Source organism: Cherax quadricarinatus, chromosome 1 (genome assembly GCF_038502225.1).
Source record: "Cherax quadricarinatus isolate ZL_2023a chromosome 1, ASM3850222v1, whole genome shotgun sequence".
NCBI lineage: Eukaryota > Metazoa > Arthropoda > Malacostraca > Decapoda > Parastacidae > Cherax > Cherax quadricarinatus.
In genome coordinates this window covers 37188402-37215281 of record NC_091292.1, presented here as the reverse complement: position 1 = coordinate 37215281, position 26880 = coordinate 37188402, and positions in this window count along the sequence as shown.

The window sequence follows — 26880 nt, the reverse complement described above, 5'->3', positions numbered from 1 at the left end:
TGATGCACTAGAATGTGATGCACTAGAATGTGATGCACTTGAATGTGATGCACTTGAATGTGATGCACTTGAATGTGATGCACTTGAATGTGATGCACTAGAATGTGATGCACTAGAATGTGATGCACTAGAATGTGATGCACTTGAATGTGATGCACTTGAATGTGATGCACTAGAATGTGATGCATTAGAATGTGATGCACTAGAATGTGATGCACTTGAATGTGATGCACTTGAATGTGATGCACTTGAATGTGATGCACTAGAATGTGATGCAATAGAATGTGATGCACTTGAATGTGATGCACTAGAATGTGATGCACTTGAATGTGATGCACTTGAATGTGATGCACTTGAATGTGATGCACTAGAATGTGATGCATTAGAATGTGATGCACTAGAATGTGATGCACTTGAATGTGATGCACTTGAATGTGATGCACTTGAATGTGATGCACTAGAATGTGATGCACTAGAATGTGATGCACTAGAATGCGATGCACTTGAATGTGATGCACTTGAATGTGATGCACTTGAATGTGATGCACTTGAATGTGATGCATTAGAATGTGATGCATTAGAATGTGATGCACTAGAATGTGATGCACTAGAATGTGATGCACTAGAATGTGATACATTAGAATGTGATGCACTAGAATGTCACGCAGTAGAATGTGATACACTAGAATGTGATGCACTAGAATGTGATACATTAGAATGTGATGCACTAGAATGTCACGCAGTAGAATGTGATACACTAGAATGTGATGCACTAGAATGTGCTGCACTAGAATGTGATGCATTAGAATGTGATGCACTTGAATGTGATGCACTAGAATGTGCTGCACTAGAATGTGATGCACTGGAATGTGATGCACTTGAATGTGATGCACTAGAATGTGATGCACTAGAATGTGATGCACTAGAATGTGATGCATTAGAATGTGATGCACTAGAATGTGATGCACTAGAATGTGATGCACTTGAATGTGATGCATTAGAATGTGATGCACTAGAATGTGATGCATTAGAATGTGATGCACAAGACTGTGATCCACTAGAATGTGATGCACTAGAATGTGAGGCACTTGAATGTGATGCACTTGAAAGTGATGCACTTGAATGTGATGCACTTGAAAGTGATGCATCAGAATGTGATGCACTAGAATGTAATGAACTAGAAAGTGATGCACTTGAATGTGATGCAACAGAATGAGATGCATTAGAATGTGATGCACTTGAATGTGATGCACTTCACTGTGACGCACTACAATGTGATGCACTAGAATGTGATGCAGTAGAATGTGATGCACTTGAATGCGTTGCACTAGAATTTGATGCACTAGAATGTGATACACAAGACTGTGATGCTCTTGAAAGTGATGCACTAGCATGTGATACGCTAGAATGCCATACACTAGAATGTGATGCACTTGAAAGTAATGCACTAGAATGTGATGCGCTAGAATGCCATACACTAGAATGTGATGCACTTGAAACTGATGCACTAGAATGTGATGCACTAGAATGTGATGCACCAGAATGTGATGCACTAGAATGTGATGCACTAGAAAGTGAGGCACTAGAATGTGATGCACCAGAATGTGATTCACTAGAATGTGATGCACTAGATTGTGATGCACTAGAATGTGATGCACTAGAATGTGATGCACTAGAATGTGTTGCACTAGAATGTGATGCACAAGACTGTGATGCACTAGATTGTGATGAACTAGAATGTGATACACTAGCAATTGTAACACTAAAAAGTGATACACTGGGAAGTGATACAATGGAAGGTGATGCACTGGAAGGTGATACACTGGAAGACGATACACTGGAAAGCGATACACTGGAAGACGATACGTTGCAATGTGAAGCACTGGAAGACGATACGCTAGGAAGTGATTCACTGGAAAGTGATAAACTGGAAGAATGTGATGCATTAGAAAGTGATACACTTAAATGTGATGCACTAGAATGTGATGCACTAGAATGTGATGCACTAGAATGTGATGCACTAGAATGTGATGTACAAGACTGTGATGCACTAGACAGTGATGGACTTAAATGTGATGCACTAGAATGTAATGCACTTGAATGTGATGCACTAGAATGTAATGCACTAGAATGTGATGCACTAGAATGTGATGCACTAGAAAGTGATGTAGTAGAATGTGATGCACTAGATTGTGATGCACTATATGTGATGCACTAGAATGTGATGCACTAGAATGTGATGCACTAGAATGTGTTGCACTAGAATGTGATGCACTAGAATGTGATGTACAAGACTGTGATGCACTAGACAGTGATGGACTTAAATGTGATGCACTAGAATGTAATGCACTTGAATGTGATGCACTAGAATGTAATGCACTAGAATGTGATGCACTAGAATGTGATGCACTAGAAAGTGATGTAGTAGAATGTGATGCACTAGAATGTGATGCACTAGAATGTGATGCACTAGAATGTGATGCACTAGAATGTGATGCACTAGAATGTGTTGCACTAGAATGTGATGCACTAGAATGTGATGTACAAGACTGTGATGCACTAGACAGTGATGGACTTAAATGTGATGCACTAGAATGTAATGCACTTGAATGTGATGCACTAGAATGTAATGCACTAGAATGTGATGCACTAGAATGTGATGCACTAGAATGTGATGCACTAGAAAGTGATGTAGTAGAATGTGATGCACTAGAATGTGATGTACAAGACTGTGATGCACTAGACAGTGATGGACTCAAATGTGATGCACTAGAATGTAATGCACTTGAATGTGATGCACTAGAATGTGATGCACTAAAATGTGATGCACTAGAATGTGATGCACTAAAATGTGATGCACTAGAATGTGATGCACTAGAATGTGATGTACAAGACTGTGATGCACTAGACAGTGATGGACTTAAATGTGATGCACTAGAATGTAATGCACTTGAATGTGATGCACTAGAATGTAATGCACTAGAATGTGATGCACTAGAATGTGATGCACTAGAAAGTGATGTAGTAGAATGTGATGCACTAGAATGTGATGTACAAGACTGTGATGCACTAGACAGTGATGGACTTAAATGTGATGCACTAGAATGTAATGCACTTGAATGTGATGCACTAGAATGTGATGCACTAGAATGAGATGCATTAGAATGTGATGCACTAGAATGTGATGCACTAAAATGTGATGCACTAGAATGAGATGCATTAGAATGTGATGCACTAGAATGTGATGCACTAAAATGTGATGCACTAGAATGAGATGCATTAGAATGTGATGCATTTGAATGTGATGCACTAGAATGTGATGCACTAAAATGTGATGCACTAGAATGAGATGCATTTGAATGTGATGCATTTGAATGTGATGCACTAGAATGTGATGCACTAAAATGTGATGCACTAGAATGTGATGCACTAGAATGTGATGCACTAAAATGTGATGCACTAGAATGTGATGCACTAGAATGAGATGCATTAGAATGAGATGCATTAGAATGTCTCCATTCTCAAATATTGGTATTATATTCACTATCTTCCAAATCTCTGGCAGCTGTCACGTGTCCATTTACTTCTTGTACATCTTAGTCAGTGGTTCGGACAATGTTTCTGTTCCTCTCACAGAATCCATGGTAACACCTTTTTAGGTCTCACTCTCATTGATGTATCCAACTTCATCAAAAGTTTTTTTATCTCTTCCTTTGTTGCGTGAATAGTGTCCAGTACCTGTTGGTGTCTTCTTTTTTCTAGCTTTCTGGCGTTTTCCCTCCTTTTACTGAGAAGATCTCTTTGATTCATTTGTTTACCACTTCACATATTTCTTTATATTTTTCTGTTAACTCTCCTCCTTCCTTTCACAGTCGAATTACCTGGTCTGTTAGTGTTGCCTTTCTTCTGAAGTAGTTGTCAAGGAGCTGAGATTCAGACTTGACCCTACCTTCTGTGTGTGTTTACTCACATATATTATATACACTCAAATATATGTGACTGCAGGGGTTGAGTCTCAGCTCTTGGCACCGCCTCCTCACTGGTCACTACTAGGTTCACTTTCCCCTGGCTTCGAAAGCCTTATCGTACCTTCTTAAAACTATATACAAATATTTTGTCTACCACATCATTCACCAGGGCGCTCCAATTCCTGAATATTCTCTGGATAAAGAAATACTTCCTAACGTCTCAGTGACTCATCTGAGTTTTCAACATCCGTCTATGAACTCGTGTTCCTATTTCCCATCTCGAGCACAATGCGTGTGTATATGTGTGTGTGAATACTCACCTAGCTGTACTCACCTACTTGTGATTGCAGGGGTCGAATCACAGCTCCTGGCCCTGCCTCTTCACTGGCCGCTACTAGGCCCCTCTTCCTGCTCCATGAACTTTATCATACCTCTTAAAGCTATATATGGATCCTGCCTACAATACATCACTTCCCAGACTACTCCCCTTCCTGACAACTCTGTGACTGAAGAAATACTTCCTAACATCCCTGTGATTCATTTGAGTCTTCAACTTCCAACTGTGACCCCTTGTTACTGTGTCCCATCTCTGGAACATTCTGTCTCTATCCACCTTGTCGATTCCTCTCAGTATTATATATATCGTTATCATATCCCCCCTATCTCTCCTGTCCTCCAGTGTTGTCAGGTCGATTTCCCTTAATCTCTCCTCGTAGGACATGCCCCTTAGTTCCGGGACTAGTCTTGTTGCAAACCTTCGCACTTTCTCTAGTTTCCTTACGTGCTTGGCTAGGTGTGGATTTCAGACTGGTGCTTCATACTTGAATATACGCCTAACGTACACGGTGTACAGGGTCCTAAACGATTCCTTATTGAGAAGTCCGAATGCTGTTCTGAGGTTTGCAGTTATTTGGTTGATGTGCGCTTCAGATGTGCCTGGTGTTATACTCACCCCAAGATCCTTTTCCTCGAGTGAGGTTTGCAGTTTCTGGCCCCTTAGACTGTGCTCCATCTGCAGTCTTTTTTGCCCTTCCCCACTCTTCATGACTTTGCACTTGGTGGGGTTGAACTCCAAGACCCAGTTGCTGGACCAGGTCTGCAGCCTGTCCAGATCCCTTTGTAGCTCTGCCTGGTCCTCGTCCGATTTAATTCTTCTTGTCAACTTCATATCATCTGCAAACAGGGACACTTCTGAGTCTATTCCTTCCGTCAAGTCGTTTACAAATACCAGAAAGAGCACCGGTCCTTGGACTGACCCTGTGAAACCGCTCGTCTCGGGCGCCCGCTCTGACACCTCGCCACGTACAATGACTCGCGGTAGTCTTCCTGACAAGTATTCCCTGATCCACTGCAGTGCCTTCCCTGTTATCCCTGCCTGGTTCTTCAACTTTTGCACTAATCTCTAGTGTGGAACTGTGTCAACCGCCTTCTTACAGTCCAAGAAAACGCAATCTACCCACTCCTCTCGCTTTCTTGTTTTACTGCTGCCACCCTGACATAGAACTCCAGTAGGTTTGAGACACAGGATTTCCCGTCCCTGAAACCGTGCTGGCTGTCGCTGATAAGTTCATTCCTTACTAGGTGCAACACCACTCATCTCCTGATAATATTCTCCGTGACTTTGCATATTATTCATGTTAGTGACAAAGGTCTGGAGTTTAATGCTTCGTGTGTGTCTCCTTTTTTAAATATTGGGACTGCATTTGCTGTCTTTTATGCCTCAGGTAGTCGCCCTGTTTCGATGGATGGGCTGAAGATTGTTGTTAGTGGTACACACAGTGTCTCTGCTCCCTCTCTCAGGACCAATGGAGAGATGTTATCCAGCCCCATCGCCTTTGAGGTATCTAGCTCACTTAGGATCCTCTTCTTCCTCGGTTCTATGTATTGTGTCCAACAGTTGATGGTGTACCCCACTTCTCTGTCTTTCTGGAGTCCTTTCTGTCTCCTCTGTGAGCACTTCTTTGAATCTCATATTCAGCTCCTCACATACTTCGTGGTCATTTCGTATGATCTCTTCTCCTTCCTTCCTCAGCCTGATTACCTGGTCCTTGACTGTTGTTTTCCTCCTGATGTGGATGAATAACAGCTTTGGGAAAGATTTGGCTTTTGCTGCTATTTCATTTTCATATTGTCATTGGGCTAGATTCTTAACTGTGCATATGCATTTCAGGCTCTGCAACTGTTCTCCTTATTGTCCTGGGTCTTCTCGTTATTGTCCTGGGTTTTCTCCTTATTGTCCTGGGCCTTCTATACTTCTTCCATTCTCTAGCACACATTGTTTTGGCCTCTCTACACCTTTGAGTGAACCAAGGGCTCATCCTGGCTTTCTCGTAATTTCTGTTACCCATGGGCACAAACCTCTCTTCAGCTTCCTTGCACATTGTTGTCACATATTCCATCATCTCGTTTACTGACTTTCCTGCCGGTTCTCTGTCTCACTGAACCCTATGAAGGAAATTCTTCATGCCTGTGTAGTCCCCTCTCTTGTAGTTTGGCTTCATTCGTCCTGCCCTTCCTGCTTCTCTCTCACTTGTAAATCTACTATGTATTCGAAGCTCAGAACCACATGGTCACTGGCCCTGAGGAGTCCTTCATATGTGATGTCCTCAATATTTGCACTACTCAAGGTGAATACTAGGTCCAGTCTTGCTGGTTCATCCTCTCCTCTCTCTCTGGTAGTGTCTCTTACATGTTAGTACACGAGGTTTTCCAGTATCATCTCCATCATATTTGCCCTCCATGTTTCTGGGCCCCCATGTGGCTCCAGGTTTTCCCAGTCGATTTCATTGTGATTGAAGTCACCCATAATCAGCAACTTTGCCCTGCTCGCATGAGCCCTTCTGGCCACTTCAGCCAGCATGTCAACCATTGCTCTATTACTCTCATCATACTCTTGCCTTGGCCTCCTGCTGTTCTGTGGTGGGTTATACATCACTGCAATTACCACCTTGGGACCTCAAGACTGAAGTGTTCCTATTATGCAGTCTCTTGCTTCTCCTCTGTTTCCTCTCTCCAGCTCATCAAAATCCCATTGGTTTTTGATAAGCAGTGCCACTCCTCCACCCCCTGTGTTCCCTCCGTCTTTCCTCAGGATCTAATATCCCATTGGAAAGATACCATCTGTTATAATTCCTGTGAGCTTAGTTTCTGTGAGACCTATGATGTCAGGTGATGCCTCTTTGGTGTACCATACCTTCAATTTCCCCTCCAATACTGTGTTCTGGGGGATCTGCGAGGGTGGGGGACCTGGCAGTGTGCTGTGGGATTCTACAGTGTAGCGTGGGGTGGAGTTTGTGTTCGGATAGCATGTTTGGTTGTGGGGTTCTGGGGGTAGTTTTGTGTGTGCTTGGGCTTGTTGCTTTTCCCTGCTCAGATTGTCCTCTGCCAACTCTGTCCTTGTCTCTGTTTCTAGCCTCTTTTGTTTCTGTGTCCTCTCCTTCAGCTTCTTTCATTCTGTTCTTGTTCTGTATAAGTCTAGGAACACCCTCTTCTATGTTGATTATTCCTTCAGCCATGGCTTCTCTTGCAGGATCCTGTTCTGCACCATTTCTGTCCTGAAAATCAGTTTGACCGGCCGATTTCTCTCCTTTAAGTACCCCCCAGTTCTCTGAAAATTTACTATATCAGTCATGTCCTCCTTGCCTATTCCTTTGATGATGCTGTCAATCTCCTGTTTTTCTTCCTGCCATCTTCCATTGTGTGTCCTATCCTCGCTCTCCTGAAGCCCATGAATAAACACTGACTTCTCCCTCTCCTCCTCCCATTGCCTTTCTCTTTGTGTCTCTGTGTCCCATTTGTACATGGTCATTGTCTCCCTTATTTTTTCCTGTGTCTGTTGGTGATATGGCCATGCCTCTGCATGGGGCCTATCCCTCTCTCCACCTTCTCACCCCCCCTCCCTTTCTGCTACCCCTGCTCCCAGCATCTCTCCCCCTTCATTCCTCAGCCCTGCTTGGTGGACTGATAGAGCCTTAACGTAAGTGATGTCTCCTTTTTTTCTGTTGGGCTCCTCATTCAGTAGGGGCGTGCCTGCTTCAGATGCTATGTCTCCTCTGGGTAATAGCCCTGCATCTCACTTCAGCCAATTTACCTCAGTTTTTAGGGCCTGTATCCTGGCTTCTGTGGTTTCAGCTTGTGACTCCCATTTCTTCTTCTCTGCCTCCATTCTCTTGTATTGGAGTGAAGCATGGGTTGTGAATGTCGCAGCAAGGAGGAGGCTGGAGGTAGTGGAAATGTTGTTTATGAGGACAATGTGTACTGCTAATATTATATAGAGAATTCATAGCTTGGAGATTAGAAGGAGGTGTCGGGGTACTAAAAGTATTATCCACAGGGCTGAGGACAGGTTGCCAAGGACATTTAGAGAGAATGGAACAAAATAGAAAGACTTGCAGGGTGTATAAATCTGTAGTGGAGGGATGGTAGGGTAGGGGTCATCCTAAGAAAGGTTGGAGGGAGGGAATAAAAGTTTTTTGTATGAGGGGCTTAGACATCAGGCAAGCATGTGTGAGAGGAGGTAAGTGGTTTTTATGACTACATAAGAACATAAGAACATAAGAAAGAAGGAACACTGCAACAGGTCTACTGACCCATTTGGAGCAGGTCCATGACCCCATCCTGGATTAGCCCAATGACCCACCCAATCTGGTCACCTCCACTCATGGAAGGAGCACGGCACCAGACCCAGCAGCACCAGCAAGTCAGGTCCAATTCACACCTACCCACATCCACTCATGTATTTATCTAACCTATTTTTAAAACTACACAACGTTTTAGCCTGAATAACTGTACATGGGAGTTTGTTCCACTCATCCACAACTCTATTACCAAACCAGTGCTTTCCTATATCCTTCCTGTATCTGAATTTTTCCAACTTGAAACCATTGCTGCTAGTCCTGTCTTGGCTGGAAATTTTCAGCATGCTATTTACATCCCCTTTATTTATTCCTGTTTTCCATTTATACACCTCGATCATATCCCCCCTAATTCTACGCCTTTCGAGAGAGTGCAGATTCAGGGCCCTCAGTCTATCCTCATAGGGAAGAATTCTGATACATGGGATCATCTTTGTCATCCTCCTCTGTACGTTTTCCAGAGCATTTATATCCATTCTGTAATAAGGTGACCAGAACTGAGCAGCATACTCTAAATGAGGCCTAACCAAGGATATATAGAGTTGAAGAACAACCTGAGGACTTCTATTATTTATACTTCTACATATGAAGCCAAGAATTCTGTTAGCTTTATTGCTAACACTAATGCACTGTTGTCTTGGTTTTAGATTACTGCTAACCAGAACTCCTAAATCCTTTTCGCAATCAGTAGTATTAAGATCTACATTATTTAGTTTATGTGTGGCATGGTTATTTACCTGTCCAGCATTTAGAACTTTGCATTTGTCGATATTAAACTGCATCTGCCACTTCTCCAACCATTGCATCATTCTATTCAAATCATCCTGGAGTGCTCTAGTGTCCTCATTAGAATGAATTGGACTGCCTATTTTGATGTCATCAGCAAATTTGTTTATGTCGCTATTTATTCCCTCATCTATGTCGTTTATGTAAATTGTGAACAACAATGGACCCAACACTAACCCATGAGGAACACCGCTTGTGACGTGCCCCCATTCTGATTTCTCCCCATTTATGCAAACTTTCTGCTGCCTATTTGTCAGCCATTCCTCTACCCAGGAAAAAATTTCTCCTCCTATTCCGTGTGCCTTAAGTTTCCTCAATAGCCTCTGGTGTGGAACTCTATCGAAAGCCTTACTGAAGTCCTTATACACAATATTCATTACCATGATCTACCTCGTCAAACACCTTAGTGAAAAAAGTTAGTAATTTCATAAGACAGGAACGCCCCTTTGTAAAACCGTGTTGAGATTCATTAATCAATCTGTGCCTATCAAGATGGCTACGAATTGTTTCGGCAATTATTGATTCCATAAATTTTCCCACTATGGAGGTAAGGCTTATTGGTCTATAGTTCGAAGCCAAGGACCTGTTACCTGCCTTGTAAATGGGTATTATATTTGCCATTTTCCACTTATCAGGCACTATGCCAGTGATATGTTAAAAGATTAGCCAAAGGTATACTAAGTTCATATTTACATTCCTTTAACACCCTTGCAAACAGTTCATCATGACCTGGGGATTTGTTAAGTTATAGTTTCTCTATTTGTCTGAGGACCATGTCACTAGTTACCGCAATCGTACATAGTTTATTATCATCCTGTTCTACATAATCTGTTATTTCAGGAATATCGCTAGTATTTTCCTGGGTGAAAACTGAGAGGAAGTAGGTATTGAGAATTTCACACATTTCCTTATCGCTGTCAGTGATCTGACCAGAGTTACTCTTAAGTGGGCCAATCTTGTCCCTAATCTTACTTCTATATATCTGAAAGAACCCTTTTGGGTTAGTCTTTGAATCCCTTGCGACCTTAGCCTCATAATCCCTTTTTGCTTTTCTTATTCCTTTCTTTATTTCTGTCTTTAATTGAATATATTGATTTCTTAACTGCCCATCCCCTCTTTTGATACGTCTATATATGCCTCTTTTTATACCAATGAGATGTTTTAATCTATTTTTCATCCATTTGGGATCATTTTTGTTAGATCTAATTTCCCTACGCGGAACAAAAGTTGTCTGGGCAGCTAGAACTATGCTCTGAAAAGTCATATTGGCAACCAAGATCACATACCTGACCCATAGTCAGGACATCCCAATTTATGTTGTTAGGTAAGACACATATGCAACAGTTAGGTATCTTTATTGTGAAACGTTTCGCCTACACAGTAGGCTTCTTCAGTCAAGTACAGAAAAGTTGATAGAAGCAGAAGATACTTGAAGACGATGTAATCAGTCCATCACCCTTAAAGTTTTGAGGTGGTCAGTCCCTCAGTCTGGAGAAGAGCATTGTTCCATAGTGTGAAACAATATTGTTTCACACTATGGAAACAATATTGTTTCACACTATGGAACAATGCTCTTCTCCAGACTGAGGGACTGACCACCTCAAAACTTTAAGGGTGATGGACTGATTACATCGTCTTCAAGTATCTTCTGCTTCTATCAACTTTTCTGTACTTGACTGAAGAAGCCTACTGTGTAGGCGAAACGTTTCACAATAAAGATACCTAACTGTTGCATATGTGTCTTACCTAACAACCTGTCGGTATTTTATACCATTTTAATGCACATCCCAATTTAGTTTTTAGAGTGTGAACAAGGTAACATTTGTGAATGGATTCAGGGAAAACTGTTAGTTGGATTTGAGTCCTGGAGGTGGGAAGTACATTTCCTACACTCTGAAGGAGGGTAGGGATATTTGCAGTTTTGAACTGTAGTATCTGGCAAGACAGTGATGGAGTGAGTGACGGTGAAAGTGTTTCTTCCATTTTTGGGTTATCCTGCTTCGGTGGGAGACTGACGGTTTGCTGAATGGTGAATGGTATGAGCAGGTGGGTGGCAACACTGGTAGTGCTAGGAGTGTGGTGAGGACGGAAGAGAATGGCAATATTTGTGGGATTTTCCGATGATAAATGCTTTAAAGACTATTGATGACCATGAAAAGGCACTTTTCTTATCGGTTGACAGCTCAAAACCCCAGCAGCCACAGGTCTGGGATCTCCTCGTATGTCGGCTGTCTTAGTTCCCACTAGGCTGTAAGAGAGCGATTTAACGAGGGTTACATTCACCCTGAGGACCTATATTATCCACTGTTGCAAGTATATCACCTAGAAAGTCGTGGGCGATCGCCCTTGTGTCACGGTGTTTATTGGGTAGCCATGTCAGCCCCATATCAGTACCTATTCACTGCAGCAAACACGGTAATATATGAGCTTTGATATGATTTACCTGGGTGTGTGCATCGTACCCATATGACAAGAAACCAATATCGATGGCTTGTTTGAAAGTAGGATGATTCTACTCTTCTTTTGAATAACCTAACAGTCATTTAACAACACGTGGATAACTCGTCGTACAATCTAGTGTTATTGTTCACTATGTATATTCAACACACCATGTATATTTAGAACTTTTTCAACGTCACTCGGATTGCCATCACTTGTTCATGAGATTCACTAGTCAACGGTAATACATCCGTGTTTAATGTTCACGGTAGTTCTCCTTAATTAATGATCGTTCGAGCACAAATAAGCGACACGGAGATACACAACTTGATCACGAATTACGATTCTTTGCATGTGATCGTCAGTAGTTTTGCCGTGGGGTTTCGCTCACTCACTAGAGTAATCTTGTAAAGTAAAAGGACACAAGTGCAACTAATGTGACATTTATTGTGGCAACGTTTCGCTCTCCAGGAGCTTTATCAAGCCATTATCAATGGCTTGATAAAGCTCCTGGAGAGCGAAACGTGGCCACAATAAATGTCACATTAGTTGCACTTGTGTCCTTTTACTTTACATATTGTCGGTAATTCTACCAACTTTATTACAGAGTAATCTTGCAAGAGTCTTGTAGACTATATGCTCTTGTTGTCGTGTACGCCCCTTACCTGAGCGAAATAACACTGACATAATGACTGAAAGACATGGATGCCAGCCAACACCACTTGGCTGAGTCACGAAACTTTTTTCTCTTGTTCTGACGCATTCCACGTTAAATGAGTCTACTAAGAACTTATTTATACGTATTTTTAAGATGTCTTTGGAAAAAGGTATTTCTAGGGCAAACAAGAGTGTTAATTACATCGTGAACCTTGCTGGAACGTGTCGGTGCACACAGCCAAGTTGGTATGTACTCATAAGAACATAAGAATATAAGAAAGAAGGAACACTGCAGCAGGCCTACTGGCATATGCGAGGCAGATCCAAGTCACCCACTGGCCCAAGCCTAGTCAGGGCAGGTCACTTCCACTTAAGGAAGAAGCACGGCATCAGATCCATCAGCACAAGCCATTCAGGTCCGACTCACACCCACCCACACCCACTCGTGTATTTATCTAACCTAGTTTTAAAAGTACACAGCGTTTTAGCTTCTACCACAGGAAATAACCTGCTTGACTTCATTCTTGCCAGCACGGAAATGCTAATTAATAATCTTGAGGTTAATGATGAGCTTGGGAAAGTGATCACAAATCACTCAGTTTTAATATATCACGGAATTCCCCTAATAATAGCAATCAAGTCTCTGTCCCTGACTTCCGCTTTGCTGATTTCGTAGGACTGAAAAATTACTTGGGTGGGCTGAACTGGAATGACCTGACTATGGGTCAGGTAGGTGGTGATGATTGCCGATATGACGTTTTCCAGGGCATAGTTTTAGCTGCTCAGACAACTTATGTTCCTAATAGGGAAATCAGATCAAACAAAAATGATCCTAAATGGATGAACAATAGATTAAACATCTCATTGGTCAAAAGAGAGGCATATATAGGCAAATCAAAAGAGGAGAGGGGCAATTAAGAAATCAATATATTCAGTTAAAGAGAGAAATAAAAAAGGGAATAAGAAAAGCAAAAAGAGATTATGAGGTTAAAGTTGCAAGAGAATCGAAGACTAACCCAAAAGAATTCTTTCAGGTATACAGAAGCAAGATCAGAGACAAGATAGGCCCACTCAAAAGCTATTCGGCTCTCCTCACGGACAGTGATAAGGAAATGTGTAGAATTTTTAATACATACTTCCTCTCAGTTTTTACACAGGAAGATACTAGCGATATTCCAGAAATAATAAATTATGTAGAACAGGACGATAATAAACTATGCACGATTAGGGTCACATGTGACATGATCCTTAGGCAAATACATAAATTAAAACCAAACAAATCCCCAGGCCCTGATGAACTGTACGCAAGGGTTCTAAAGGAATGCAAAGAGGAGCTTAGCAAACCTTTGGCAAATCTTTTCAACATATCACTACAAACTGGCATAGTGCCAGATAAGTGGAAAACGGCAAATGTGATACCTATTTTCAAAGCAGGTGACAAGTCCTTAGCTTCGAACTATAGACCAATAAGCCTAACCTGCATAGTGGGAAGATTTATGGAATCAATAATTGGCCGAGGCAGTTCATAGCGACCTTGAAAAGCATAAATTAATCAACGAATCTCAGCATGGTTTTACAAAGGGGCATTCCTGCCTTACGAATTTATTAACTTTTTTCACTAAGGTATTTAAGGAGGTAGATCATGGTAATGAATATGATATTGTGTATATGGACTTCAGTAAGGCTTTTGACAGGGTCCCACATCAGAGACTATTGAGGAAAATTAAAGCACATGGAATAGGAGGAGAAATTTTTCCCTGGATAGAGGCATGGTTGACAAATAGGCAGCAGAGAGTTTGCATGAATGGGGAGAAATCAGAGTGGGGAAGTGTCACGAGCGGTGTTCCACAGGGGTCAGTGTTGGGCCCCCTGTTGTTCACAATCTATAAACAAGATTGATGAGGGCATAAAGACCGACATAAGCAAGTTTGCCGATGACACCAAAATAGGCCGTGGAAATCATTCTGACGAGAACATTAGAGCACTCCAGGAAGATTTGAATTGACTGATGCAGTGGTCGGAGAAGTGGTAGATGCAGTTTAATATAGACAAATGCAAAGTTCTAAATGTTGGACAGGAAAATAACCATGCCACACATAAACTAAATAATGTGGCTCTTAATATGTCGGTTTGCGAAAAAGATTTAGGAGTTCTGGTTAGCAGTAATTTCTTACCAAGACAACAGTGCTTAAGTGTTCGCAATAAAGCTAACAGAATCCTTGGCTTAATATCAAGAAGCATAAATAAAAGGAGTCCTCAGGTTGTTTTTCAACTCTATATATCCTTGGTTACCTGGAGTTTACCTGGAGAGAGTTCCGGGGGTCAACGCCCCCGCGGCCCGGTCTGTGACCAGGCCTCCTGGTGGATCAGAGCCTGATCAACCAGGCTGTTACTGCTGGCTGCACGCAATCCAACGTACGAGCCACAGCCCGGCTGGTCAGGTACCGACTTCAGGTGCTTGTCCAGTGCCTGCTTGAAGGCAGCCAGGGATCTATTGGTAATCCCCCTTATGTATGCTGGGAGGCAGTTGAACAGTCTCGGGCCCCGGACACTTATTGTATTGTCTCTTCACGTGATAGTGACACCCCTGCTTTTCATTGAGGGGATGTTGCATCGTCTGCCGAGTCTTTTGCTTTCGTTGTGAGTGATTTTTGTGAGCAAGTTCGGTACTAGTCACTCTAGGATTTTCCAGGTGTATATAATCATGTATCTCTACCGCCTGCATTCCAGGGAGTACAGGTTCAGGAACTTCAAGCGCTCCCGGTAATTGAGGTGTTTTATCTCCGTTATGCGCACCGTGAAGGTTCTCTGTACATTTTCTAGGTCAGCAATTTCACCTGCCTTGAAAGGTGCTGTTAGTGTGCAGCAATATCCCTGCCTAGACAGAACAAGCGACCTGAAGAGTGTCATCATGGGCTTGGCATCCCTAGTTTTGAAGGTTCTCATTATCCATCCTGTCATTTTTCTAGGAGATGCGATTGATACAATGTTATGGTCCTTGAAGGTGAGATCCTCCAACATGATCACTCCCAGGTCTTTGACGTTGGTTTTTCACTCTATTTTGTGGCCGGAATTTGTGTTGTACTCTGATGAAGTTTTAATTTCCTCATGTTTATCATATCGGAGTAATTGAAATTTCTCATCGTTGAACTTCATATTGTTTTCTGCAGCCCACTGAAAGATTTGGTTGATGTCCGCCTGGAGCCTTGCAGTGTCTGCAATGGAAGACACTGTCATGCAGATTCGCGTGTCATCTGCAAAGGAAGACACGGTGCTGTGGCTGACATCCTTGTCTATGTCAGATATGAGGATGAGAAACAAGATGGGAGCGAGTACTGTGCCTTGTGGAACAGAGCTTTTCACCGTAGCCGCCTCAGACTTCACTCTGTTGACTACTACTCTTTGTGTTCTGTTTGTTAGGAAATTATAGATCCATCTACCAACTTTTCCTGTTATTCCTTTAGCACGCATTTTGTGCGCTATTACGCCATGGACACACTTGTCGAAGGCTTTTGCAAAGTGTGTATATATTACATCTGCATTCTTTTTGTCTTCTAGTGCATCTAGGACCTTGTCGTAGTGATCCAATAGTTGAGACAGACAGGAGCGACCTGTTCTAAACCCATGTTGCCCTGGGTTGTGTAACTGATGGGTTTCTAGATGGGTGGTGATCTTGCTTCTTAGGACCCTTTCAAAGCTTTTCATGGTATGGGATGTTAGTGCTATTGGTCTGTAGTTCTTTGCTGTTGCTTTACTGCCCCCTTTGTGGAGTGAGGCTATGTCTGTTGTTTTTAGAAACTGTGGGACGACCCCCATGTCCATGCTCCCTCTCCATAGGATGGTAAAATCTCGTGATAGGGGCTTCTTGCAGTTCTTGATGAACACGGAGTTCCATGAGTCTGGCCCTGGGGCAGAGTGCATGGGCATGTCATTTATCGCCTGTTCGAAGTCATTTGGCATCAGGATAACATCAGATGGGCTTTTGTTAACCAAATTCTGTGGCTCTCTCATAAAAAATTAATTTTGATCTTCGACTCTCAGTCTGGTTAGCGGCTTGCTAAAAACTGAGTCATATTGGGACTTGAGTAGCTCACTCATTTCCTTGCTGTCATCTGTGTAGGACCCATCTTGTTTAAGTAGGGGCCCAATACTGGATGTTGTTCTCGACTTTGATTTGGTATAAGAAAAGAAATACTTTGGGTTTCTTTCGATTTCATTTATGGCTTTTAGTTCTTCCCGCGATTCCTGACTTCTATAAGATTCCTTTAGCTTAAGTTCTATGTTTGTTATTTCTCTGACCAGTGACTCCCTACGCATTTCAGATATATTGGCCTCTTTTAGCCGCTCTGTTATTCTTTTCCGTCGCCTGTAAAGGGAGCGCCTGTCTCTTTTTATTTTACATCTACTCCTCCTTTTTCTTAAAGGAATAAGCCTTGAGCATACATCGAGTGCCACCGAGTTAATCTGTTCTAGGCATAAGTTGGGGTTTGTGTTGCTTAGTCTATCTTCCCAGCTTATATCTTTTAGGACTTGATTTACTTGGTCGCACTTTATGTTCTTGTTTTTGAAGTTGAATTTGGTGAAGGCTCCCTCGTGACTAATCTCATTTTGTCGGTCTGGGGCTCCGCGCATACATGCCTGAACCTCGATTATGTTATGATCTGAGTATATTGTTTTTGATATGGTGACATTTCGTATCAGATCATCATTTAGATTATGCTGCACAGTTTTGGTCACCGTATTACAGAATGGATATAAATGCTCTGGATAACGTACAAAGGAGGATGACAAAGTTGATCCCATGTATCAGAAATCTTCCCCATGAGGATAGACTGAGGGCCCTGAATCTGCACTCTCTAGAAAAGCGTAGAATTAGGGGGGTATGACTGAGGTGTATATATGGAAGACAGGAATAAATAAGGTGCTGAAAATATCTAACCAAGACAGGGCTCGCAGCAATGGTTTTAAGTTGGAAAAAATCATATTCAGGAAGGATATAGGAAAGCACTGGTTTGGTAATAGAGTTGTGGATGAGTGGAACAAACTCCCGAGTACAGTTATAGAGGCTAAAACGTTGTGTAGTTTTAAAAATAGGTTAGACAAATACATGAGTGGGTGTGGGTGGGTGTGAGTTGGACCTAATTAGCTTGTGCTTCTAGGTCAGTTGCCTTGTTCCTTCCTTAAGTGAATGTGACCTGACCTGACTAAGTTGGGGCATTAGCTTAAGCCGGTAGGAGACTTGGACCTGCCTTACATGGGCCGGTAGGCCTGTTGCAGTGTTCCTTCTTTCTTATGTTCTACGACGGTACTCGGGAGTTTGTTCCACTCATCCACAACTCTATTGCCAAACCAGTGCTTTCCTATAACTTTCCTGAATCTATCTTCCCCATCCTGCTAATGGAAAGATAGAGGACTCTTGACCCCATCCTTACCTTTATCTTGCTGTGAGAAAGAGAAAGGCAGAGAAAGAGAGGGGTCTAAGTCTCCTTACTGAGGGGTTACCGCTTCCCTATGCTGCTTACCACTGATGTGGAGATAATTTCTCTACAATACTGGTGATGTTTGAGATGTGGTGTGGTCAGGAGGGTGGAAGCACTGGTGGTGCTTGGGACGAGGTGGGGTCGGGAAGATGGCAACCTGGTAGCGCTAAGGCTGTGGTATGGGTGGGAGAGTGGCAACATTGGTGGTACTAGGGCTGTGTGGGCCGGAGAGTGGCAACATTGGTGGTACTAGGGCTGTGGTGTGGGTGGGAGAGTGGCAGCATTGGTGGTACTAGGGCTGTGGTGTGGGTGGGAGAGTGGCAACATTAGTGGTACTAGGGCTGTGGTGTGGGTGGGAGAGTGGCAACATTGGTGGTACTAGGGCTGTGGTGTGGGTGGGAGAGTGGCAACATTGGTGGTACTAGGGCTGTGGTGTGGGTGGGAGAGTAACAGTATTGGTGGTCCTTGGGGTGTGAGCGTGAGGGTGACACTGCTTTTGGTGGCAGAATTAGACACGCGTGAAACATCTGGATGTCTTTATTTTGTTTCCATTGACATAAACGGAAGACTACAGATGAGGCAATCAATCTTCAGTGTAGGAGCAGATGTTGAGCACCATAGTCATGATGAATCTGAAGCTCAGGTATAAAGATGGACGCTTATATACTGAAGTCAGATGAGTACCAGCAGATGAAGGCATTGTCACTGGAAGGCGGGTCACTCAAGTGATAGTTGTTCATGCCCACAGTAGGTCTAGAGGCAATAAGAAAGTTGTAGAGACGTCCTCTCTATCAAGATTCCATGTTGTTAGGTGGCCCGGTGGCCTGGTGGCTAAAGCTCCCGCTTCACACACGGAGGGCCCGGGTTCGATTCCCGGCGGGTGGAAACTCCGACACGTTTCCTTACACCTATTGTCCTGTTCACCTAGCAGCAAATAGGTACCTGGGTGTTAGTCGACTGGTGTGGGTCGCATCCTGGGGGGACAAGATTAAGGACCCCAATGGAAATAAGTTAGACAGTCCTCGATGACGCACTGACTTTCTTGGGTTATCCTGGGTGGCTAACCCTCCGGGGTTAAAAATCCGAACGAAATCTTATCTTATCTTATCTTATCTTGTTGCTGTGTCTGACAAGTACTTCATCAGTGGTATTTAACAACGACAAGCTGGTGAACTAGACACAAGCGCTATTTCCACTGGTTGGTGAAACATCTACGAAATAAAAATTCCTAGATGTTATGCCAGTATCTGATTCGTAAACTTGTAGGTATTTTATGCCGCTGATTTAGTACTGCTCGCGTTAGTGGTGTGGGTGGGAGGGTGGCAACATTGTTGGTGATAGTGGTGTGGGTGGGAGGGTGGCAACACTGGTGATGCTAGTGGTGTGAGCGGGAGGGTGACAACACTGGTATTGCTAGGGGTATGGACGGGAGGGTGGCAACACCGGTGGCCCTAGTGGTGTGGGCGGGAGGGTGGGAGCCCTGGTGGTGCCAGGGGTGTGGATGGGGAAGTGGCGACACTTGCGGTGCTAGTGGTGTGAGCGGGAGGGTGATTACACTGGTGGTGCTATGGGTGTGGATGGGGAGGTGGCGACACTGGCGGTGCTAGTGGTGTGAGCGGGAGGGTGGCAACACTGGTGGTGCTAGTAGTGTGGGCGGGAGGGTGGCAACACTGGTGGTGCTGGTAGTGTGGGCGGGAGGGTGGCAACACTGGTGGTGCTAGTAGTGTGGGGGAGGGTGGCAACACTGGTGGTGCTAGTAGTGTGGGCGGGAGGGTGGCAACACTCGTGATGCTAGAGGTGTGGTGCGGGAGGGAGAGTGACAGTACTGGTGGTGTAGTGTGGGAGAGTGACAGTACTGGTGGTATAGTGTGGAAGAGAGAGTGACAGTACTGGTGGTGTAGTGTGGGAGAGTGACAGTACTGGTGGTATAGTGTGGAAGAGAGAGTGACAGTACTGGTGGTGTAGTGTGGAAGGGAGAGTGTCAGTACTGATGGTGTAGTGTGGAAGGGAGAGTGTCAGTACTGGTGGTGTAGTGTGGAAGGGAGAGTGACAGTACTGGTGGCGTAGTGTGGAAGGGAGAGTGACAGTACTGGTGGTGAAGCGTGGAAGGGAGAGTGACAGTACTGGTGGTGTAGTGTGGAAGGGAGAGTGACAGTACTGGTGGTGTAGTGTGGAAGGGAGAGTGACAGTACTGGTAGTGTAGTGTGGAAGGGAAGGTGACAGAGCTGGTGGTGTTGGGTGGAAAGGAGAGTGACAGTACTGGTGGTGTAGGGTGGAAGGGAGAGCGGCAGTACTGGTAGTGTAGTGTGGAAGGGAAGGTGACAGTACTGGTGGTGTAGTGTGGAAGGGAGGGTGACAGTACTGGTGGTGTAGTGTGGAAGGGAAGGTGACAGTACTGGTGGTGTAGTGTGGAAGGGAGGGTGACAGTGCTGGTGGTGTAGTGTGGAAGGGAAGGTGACAGTACTGGTGGCGTAGTGTGGAAGGGAAGGTGACAGTACTGGTGGCGTAGTGTGGAAGGGAAGGTGACAGTACTGGTGGCGTAGTGTGGAAGGGAAGGTGACAGTACTGGTGGTGTAGGGTTGAAAGAAGAGTGACATTACTGGAGGTGTAGGGTGGAAGGGTGTAGGGTGGAAGGGTGTTGGGTGGAAGGGTGTTGGGTGGAAGGGTGTTGGGTGGAAAGGTGGAGGGTGGATGAGTGGAGGGTGGAAGGGTGGAGGGTTGATGGGTTGAGGGTTGGAGGTGGTAGAGCAGTGGGAGAAGAACTCCCTAACTAAAGGGCGCTGCTTCTACTCCCAGGTAGGGCGACACACAAGGGCAAGTCTCCTTACACCTGCTACCCTGTTCATGTAATAGTAAATTGGTACCTGAGTGTTAGTGGGGGAGGCATTCTGGGGTAAGTAACATACCATAGATAAGACTTGACCTTGAAACCTTCTGAGGTAGAATAACGAGTGGCATTTTTGACAAGTGAAAAAAAAAATGCGATACAGATACAAGTAATAATCGATATGCCTTAGCCTTAGCACAGCTTAGTGCTTCTGGTCATGGTTAAAACTCAGAGATAGAAAGACGTTTTCCCTTCAAAGGAAGTGTTTTGATGCAGGTGAACATCTTCATCTTAGAAATCGGAATTATTCGCCCCATCCTCGGCTCAAGTTGAATTGCCTAACATTCACCAAGATCTACATAACTGGTAGAGCTTCAGAGGCTCCTCGTGGATGTAGTAATCTGGCAAGATGTATACCAGTCACAGAGAGAAAAGAAAATAACTTTGACACCAGTTCGTGTAATATAAATGACAAACTTAAATTATTATTATTATTATTATTATTATTATTATTATTATTATTATTATTATTATTACGGAGAAGAAGAAGAAGAAAATGAGGAGGAGGAGAAAGCTGAAGAAGAAGAAGAAGAAGAAGAAGAAGAAGAAGAAGAAGAAGAAGAAGAAGAAGAAGAAGAAGAAGAAGAAGAAGAAGAACAAGAACAAGAAGAAGACGAAGAGAAAGAAGAAGAAGAAGAAGAAGAAGAAGAAGAAGAAGAAGAAGAAGAAGAAGAAGAAGAAGAAGAAGAAGAAGAAGAAGAAGAAGAAGAAGAAGAACAACAACAACAACAACAACAACAACAACAACAACAACAACAACAACAACAACAACAACAACAACAACAACAACTAGATGTATTTCGCGAAGTCTATGCTCGATCCGAGAAATAAATTCTAGTATGTCATAAGCCAACCTCCTCTATCTCAGGGATAGTGCCGGCTGGTCTTCAAAATCGAATGCCCCCCCCCAAAAAAAAATGTATACCTTTGTTTGTGTGTATGTTTACATTTACAGACGAACACTTTTTAACATGTATACATGAGAACATATATATGTGTGGATATGCATAAATATTTATGAGTGTTCATATACATACTTTTTATGTCTGGATGAGCAAATGTATACTTATCATATGTATGTGTGTATGTAAGTGTATACACATACATTGTGTATGTGTACGTTACATATTCACACACACACACACACACACACACACACACACACACACACACACACACACACCTAGCCAAGCACGTAAAGAAACTAGAGAAAGTGCAAAGGTTTGCAACAAGACTAGTCCCAGAGCTAAGAGGTATGTCCTACGAGGAGAGGTTAAGGGAAATCAACCTGACGACACTGGAGGACAGGAGAGATAGGGGGGACATGATAACGACATACAAAATACTGAGGGGAATTGACAAGGTGGACAAAGACAGGATGTTCCAGAGATTGGACACAGTAACAAGGGGACACAGTTGGAAGCTAAAGACACAGATGAATCACAGGGATGTTAGGAAGTATTTCTTCAGCCACAGAGTAGTCAGTAAGTGGAATAGTTTGGGAAGCGATGTAGTGGAGGCAGGATCCATACATAGCTTTAAGCAGAGGTATGATAAAGCTCACGGCTCGGGGAGAGTGACCTAGTAGCGATCAGTGAAGAGGCGGGGCCAGGAGCTCGGACTCGACCCCCGCAACCTCAACTAGGTGAGTACAACTAGGTGAGTACACACACACACACACACACACACACACACACACACAGAAAGAAAGTGCAAAGGTTTGCAACAAGACTAGTCCCAGAGCTAAGAGGTATGTCCTACGAGGAGAGGTTAAGGGAAATCAACCTGACGACACTGGAGGACAGGAGAGATAGGGGGGACATGATAACGACATACAAAATACTGAGAGGAATTGACAAGGTGGACAAAGACAGGATGTTCCAGAGATTGGACACAGTAACAAGGGGACACAGTTGGAAGCTGAAGACAGATGAATCAAAGGGATGTTAGGAAGTATTTCTTCAGCCACAGAGTAGTCAGTAAGTGGAATAGTTTGGGAAGCGATGTAGTGGAGGCAGGATCCATACATAGCTTTAAGCAGAGATATGATAAAGCTCACGGCTCAGGGAGAGTGACCTAGTAGCGACCAGTGAAGAGGCGGGGCCAGGAGCTCGGAACCTCCCGCAACCTCAACTAGGTGAGTACACACACACACAAGCACACACACACACACACACACACAAGCACACACACACACACACACACACACAAGCGCACACACACACACACACAAACGCACACACACACACACACACACACAAACACACACACACAAACACACACACACACACACACACACACACACACACACACACACACACACACACACAAGCACACACACACACACACACACACACACACACACACACACACACACACACACACACACACACACACACACACACACACACACACACACACACACACACACACACACACAGAAGAGAGAGATGGGTATATTGCATCTTTTTGGACTGTAAGAAGTCTTTTGTCGCAGTACCGCTCCGAAAATTAGAGGAGCGGCAGGAATAACAAGAAAAGCACTGACTGCAATGGATCAAGAAATACTTTACAAGGAAACAAGGAGTGGTGGTATGTGACGAGGTATCGGAATGTGTGCATGTGTCGGGTGGGGTTCCACAAGGGTCAGTCTTTGCGCCGGTGCTATTTTTTGTATATGTGAATGACATTATAAAAGGCATAGAGTCAGAGGTGTCTCTGGCCACAGACGACGTTAAACTAATGAAGAGAATACAAGCGGATGAGGATCAGGAAAGACTATAAAGGGATGTAGACAGGCTGCAAGCCTGATCAGTGACTTTGCACCAAATGCAAAGTCACGAAGCTTGGGGAAGGAGAAAGCAAACTGCAGACGGAATTACAAGTTCGTGGGTAAAAATGCTGTAAACCTCAGTCAAGCAGAAGGATTTTGGGATGAGTATTAAACCGAGCACATCCCCTGAGGCTCACATCAATCAAGTAACTCATGCAGCACGTAGGTGTCTGGCAAACCTTAGAACAACGTTTCGACATAATAGTACGGAGTCATTCACGACACTGTACACCTCATACGTCAGGTTCATTTTGAAGTATGCAGCACCATTAAGGAACGCAAACCTGGCCAAGCACGTTAAGCAATCAGAGAGTGAAAAGGTTTGCAACTAGACTAGTCCCGGAGCTAATGAGGTATATCCTATGAAGAGACGTTAAGGGAACACAATCTGATGACACTGGCGGAAAGGAAAGATAGGGAAGATAGGATAACGACCTACAATATACAGAGAGGAATTGACAAGGTGAACAGGGGCGAATGTATCAGAAATGGGACACAGCAATAAAGGAGCACAACTGTAAGCTGAAAATTCAGATGAGTTACAGAAATGTTAGGAATTATTTCTTAAACCTTATGTTCCAAAACCAAGGGCTGGTATGCAAGACGCAATGAATGCCCAGCTGAGAGGGAACCCCAATCACTAGCAGCCAACAATACCCACAACCTAGCAAACTGGCCCAACGGGATCACCATCTACCCTTGGAAGAATGGCAAGCTCTTAGCACAGGATTATACCAGTGTGTCCACACTGGCGGACACCTATATCCATCACAGTGTCGGGCGATAGGGAAGAGCTGCTGACCACAGGAAGGAATACAAGATCGGCAAGTACAGGGACATAAGCCAACAATATCAATTTGTCCCAGTGGGATCAGAGACCTTGGGATCCTGGGGAAAACATGCCACTCGTTTCCTTAAAGAACTGGGTTCCAGACTCATCGACACCACCAGGGATCCAAGGGCAGCCACTTTCATGTTCCAGAACCTCAGTGTGGCCATCCAGAGGGGAAATGCATGCTACATACTGTGCTCGCGTCCAGCGGAGAAGCTGGAAGAGATTCATAACCTTTGATATATTGTACCAATGTTTGTGTTTTCTATCAATGTATCCTGTCTATTGATAAAGTTCACATGTAGTTTTAAAATATAGGGGGTGGTAGGAGAAGAAAATATTCAAACAGCTCCGGGGAGAACCTTGAGTTTTCCCTGAGGTACGTTTATTGTCTTCTCTGAGGATGAGGGTCCCCAGTCCAGTACTAGAGGTGGTACCTCCCTGTATATATATATATATATATATATATATATATATATATATATATATATATATATATATATATATATATATATATATATATATATATATATATATATATATATATATATATATATATATATATATACATATATATATATATATATATGTATATATATATATATATATATATATATATATATATATATATATATATATATATATAAATATTTATATATATATATATACATACATATATATATATATATATATATATATATATATATATATATATATATATATATATATATATATATATATATATATATATATATATATATATATATATATATATATATATATATATATATATATATATATATATATATATATATATATACATATATATATATACGTATTATTTTTATTATTATTTCATGATTATAATTATCATTTCTGATATTTCATTTGTAATAATAATGCAAACTACGAAGCAAGTGCTTGGTTATAATGTCATACAGTCAGCATTACGTAAGTAACATAAGATTTCACTATACTTTTATTAGTTTATTCTGTAAGTAGTTCCATAACTAACTCTAAGTAGCTCCTTAACTAACACTGTAAGAAGTTCCTTAATATAAGTCATGTGCTGCTGTGTAGCATCAGTCATGTGCTGCTGTGTGGCATCAGTCATGTGCTGCTGTGTAGCATCAGTCATGTGCTGCTGTGTAGCATCAGTCATGTGCTGCTGTGTGGCATCAGTCATGTGCTGCTGTGTAGCATCAGTCATGTGCTGCTGTGTAGCATCAGTCATGTGCTGCTGTGTGGCATCAGTCATGTGCTGCTGTGTGGCATCAGTCATGTGCTGCTGTGTGGCATCAGTCATGTGCTGCTGTGTAGCATCAGTCATGTGCTGCTGTGTGGCATCAGTCATGTGCTGCTGTGTAGCATCAGTCATGTGCTGCTGTGTGGCATCAGTCATGTGCTGCTGTGTAGCATCAGTCATGTGCTGCTGTGTGGCATCAGTCATGTGCTGCTGTGTAGCATCAGTCATGTGCTGCTGTGTGGCATCAGTCATGTGCTGCTGTGTAGCATCAGTCATGTGCTGCTGTGTAGCATCAGTCATGTGCTGCTGTGTGGCATCAGTCATGTGCTGCTGTGTAGCATCAGTCATGTGCTGCTGTGTGGCATCAGTCATGTGCTGCTGTGTGGCATCAGTCATGTGCTGCTGTGTAGCATCAGTCATGTGCTGCTGTGTAGCATCAGTCATGTGCTGCTGTGTGGCATCAGTCATGTGCTGCTGTGTAGCATCAGTCATGTGCTGCTGTGTGGCATCAGTCATGTGCTGCTGTGTAGCATCAGTCATGTGCTGCTGTGTAGCATCAGTCATGTGCTGCTGTGTAGCATCAGTCATGTGCTGCTGTGTAGCATCAGTCATGTGCTGCTGTGTAGCATCAGTCATGTGCTGCTGTGTAGCATCAGTCATGTGCTGCTGTGTAGCATCAGTCATGTGCTGCTGTGTGGCATCAGTCATGTGCTGCTGTGTAGCATCAGTCATGTGCTGCTGTGTAGCATCAGTCATGTGCTGCTGTGTAGCATCAGTCATGTGCTGCTGTGTAGCATCAGTCATGTGCTGCTGTGTAGCATCAATCATGAACTGCTGTGTAGCATCAGTCATGAACTGCTGTGTAGCATCAGTCATGTGCTGCTGTGTAGCATCAGTCATGTGCTGCTGTGTAGCATCAGTCATGAACTGCTGTGTAGCATCAGTCATGAACTGCTGTGTAGCATCAGTCATGTGCTGCTGTGTAGCATCAGTCATGTGCTGCTGTGTAGCATCAGTCATGTGCTGCTGTGTAGCATCAGTCATGAACTGCTGTGTAGCATCAATCATGAACTGCTGTGTAGCATCAGTCATGTGCTGCTGTTTAGCATCAGTCATGT